Here is a 3,188-nt window from a genome sequence, read left to right as displayed (position 1 = left end):
TACTGAGCCCAAGGCCTGCACAGTGGTACAAAAGTTAGAGTCATTCTACCTGGGGCCTCAGGAAGAAGACGTTTGTAGAGAAGAGGATGCTTGAGCTGTGGCTTAAAGGTGAAGAGGCGTTTGCCCCTTCTGCTGGGCCCATTCTACCTCCCTGTCTCTTGACAGTGGGAGGTAGGCATCTAGGGAAATGTAGGTGACTTGGTATGGTGTGGGTCAAGTCATTGGGCAGCCCACAGAGAGTGACAAGCAGGAACCAGATCACACTGCTTGATACAACTTGTGAAGCACTTGGCACAATTACCCAGAAGGGTGGGGACCCACTGAAGGGACTCAAGCAGGGAATAACATGTTCACATTTGTGATTTAGACGCATCAGACTGGAGGCAAGGAGAGCAGCCATGTTCATCCCAGCCAGCCAGATTGCTGAGGAGGACAGAAGGGATGGTCTCTTGGAGAGGCTCAGAAGGTGGACGTGGAACCACCGGACACCTGGTCACTGATCTGATGAGAGGCCTGAGGGATGAGCTAGCCTGACTTGCAGGTTTCTGGCTGGAATTCCGGGATAGACAGTGAAGAATATACTTAGCAGGGAAGATACCATGATCATGAAGGTGGTTTCCCCCAGGGCGAGGCTTATCCATTGCACTCTGGATGTGCTGACCCCTGCGATTTCCCCAAAAGTGGGGAACTCGACTGCATAATTTGTGGTAGTGGGGGACTGCGTTCATGCTTGCCCCTGGGAGGGGGCGGTGGGGGAAGGATAGACCGTGAAGGGAGCCCTTAATGACACAGGCAACACAAGGCCAAGTAGGTTTGGAGCAGATGGGAGCAGAAGCCGTCAGTGCTGCCTGTGTCATGTAGCGTAAGAGGCTCCTCTGAATGGGAAGGGAGGCCCATGCTGAGAGGTGGGAGAGAAACCTAGTGAAAGGAGGCTTTGTTTTATTTAAAGGTGGGTCAGACTTGGCGTCTTAATAAAATTCAGAGGAGAGAAAGGGAATCGCCATCAGAGCTGTGTCTGGGGACAAATGCACAGAGCAGGGAGCCTCACTGCCAAGCAAGGAGGCGTGGGGAAGGAAGACAGGGTGGGGCAGAGAATATAGGTCTCCTGCTTGGTAATTAAAGTGTTCTCAAATAGAGATACCTGGTTTTCCTATTTTGAGTCAAGTGGTTTAGAGAAGAGGTATGGAGACGAGTCTGTACTTCCCTACTTCCCCATGCATTATTTCCCCAAAGAATCTCTGGGCTTCAGAGTCTAGAGCATGAAACTTGGAGCTGGAAGGACTCGAGCATTCAATATGAGTACTGAGTGACAGATTAAATGAGAAGTGGGAATGATAGAAAGTGTCATTACGCATAGGTATTTGTAACTTTGAACTCTTTCCAGAAGACTTTCATTCTGAGTGCACCCATAGCTGGGAACCATAAAGAAAATAAAGAATTCCTTTGCAGCTTAAAGTTTAAAAACCAAGAGATGATAATGAAATCTGCTAAGGATGGGACCAGGAAGTGATTGAAGAGAGAGCATGGTGATGGAGGAGTGTCCGTAGCTGAGCATGGTTACGGCCCAAATGGGAGTGGAAACCATGGATTTTGAGGGACATCAGGTCCCAAAGTGGTGGAATTTTCTCCACAGCAGCCTAGGGGAGCAGGAGGAAAGGGGAAGATGATGGTGATCCCTACTGGAGCAAAGAAGAACAGACCTTTGCTGCAATTGTCATGCACCTGAACTGAATGCCCTGTCTTTGGAGACACTGGCTAAGTGTCTTGGGGAGAGACGCTCCACGACTGGGGAGAGTCGGGCCCGAGCTGAGAGTTAGAAATGGGTGAGAACCACTCATCCTTGTCTACTGGCCATGGGAAGGGTGTGTGCGTCATCTGCCAACGTCTTGTGGCACCAGATGTGTGGTTGATTTTGGCGCTCTCTGCCAAACAGTTAGCTCTCCGAAGTGGTACGTCTTTGTCACTCCATGGTCCCCAGCAAAGATTTGGGCTCAAAATAGGCGCCAGATAGATCAAGGTTGAATGATCTCCAACTGCAGGTTCTGCCACCTGGCACTCCCAGTGTTCTCTGAGAGGATGCCCGCTCGCTTTCCTGTTTATGTCCTAGCACTTCACAACAACGCCCGACCCCTGACAGAAACTGCCCCCAAACATGCTCATGCTCTTTGCTTCCTCAGTTCTGTGCGGCCCAGGCCTAAGGAGCCTTTTGTTAATGGTGGGCTTTGTACCTGACAGGCCCTGTCTCGGTTCCCATCCCTCTCTTCAGTCTCAGAAGTACACCTGTCTGAATGGGAGTGGAAGTAGATGGAGATGGAAGGCACTGGTAAACGTGTCAGAACATTCACAAGGGATTCCCGTAGACACGTCTAGAAACCAAGTCCATGAAGAAGACTGTGCAAAGGGGCCCATCTTAGCAAGGTGTACAGTTGTAAAAATTGAAATCCATCTCTGTACAGCAGGAAGGGATTAAATGAATTATGGTACATAATACGATTGGGTGTACAGTCATTGGAGATGATACATAGCTATATTCATTGACAAGGAAAACGTTTTTAAGTGAAAAAAGTAGGCTATAGAATTACATGTATAGTGTGGTGTAAGTTTATATAAAACTATATGTATGGAACGAATGTTGATTGAATTGTTAACTATGGTTGCCCTAGCAGGATGGAATTCTGCATTATTTAAAATTTTCACAGTATTTTATGTTGCTTGGAATTTCTATGTATTTTTATGATCATAAAAATTAAATAAAGAGTTTTCATTATGGGAAAAAAATGCAGTGCATCCTTTGAGGCCTACTCTCTATGTACCTTCTCTGGGAAGCTTTGTTTGATGCACTTTCCATTCTACCCCCAAACTGGAACGGGAAACCACCTCCTCTGTCGCTCTGTCATCCTCTTAAACCTCTGGCCTTTCTCACCCTGTGTGCATTGTTATCTCTGAGATGATCTCATTAGCCTCTGGGGTTCTGAACTCCTTAAGATCATGGACTGTATTGTTCCTACCTATCTCCATGCTCCCTTCCACCCACAAAGGCAGCCTAAGGGGGCAGTGGCTGCCATTCAGCTCTGGTGATTATTGCTTTAGGAGCCTGTGGGCCCAGATCTTGGGGGTTTTGAAGACATTCAGAAATCAGGCTTGATCTGGGGTTTGGTAGGCTGTGCTGTGGTTGGCAGGAATGGTGC

At 48.0% G+C, this 3,188-nt stretch overlaps 1 non-coding gene across 1 annotated transcript; it reads left to right on the top strand.

Annotated features, from left to right (window-relative positions):
- The first annotated feature begins 578 nt into the window (after window positions 1–578).
- On the top strand, window positions 579–739 carry LOC123584642. The gene has a single exon (XR_006705596.1). It is a non-coding gene; the product is annotated as a U1 spliceosomal RNA (small nuclear RNA).
- The last annotated feature ends 2,449 nt before the right edge of the window (window positions 740–3,188 follow it).

The sequence above is a fragment of the Leopardus geoffroyi genome, chromosome B3, assembly GCF_018350155.1.
Source record: "Leopardus geoffroyi isolate Oge1 chromosome B3, O.geoffroyi_Oge1_pat1.0, whole genome shotgun sequence".
NCBI lineage: Eukaryota > Metazoa > Chordata > Mammalia > Carnivora > Felidae > Leopardus > Leopardus geoffroyi.
The sequence above is the reverse complement of the archived record's forward strand: the minus strand, read 5'-3'. Positions and strand labels throughout refer to the sequence as shown.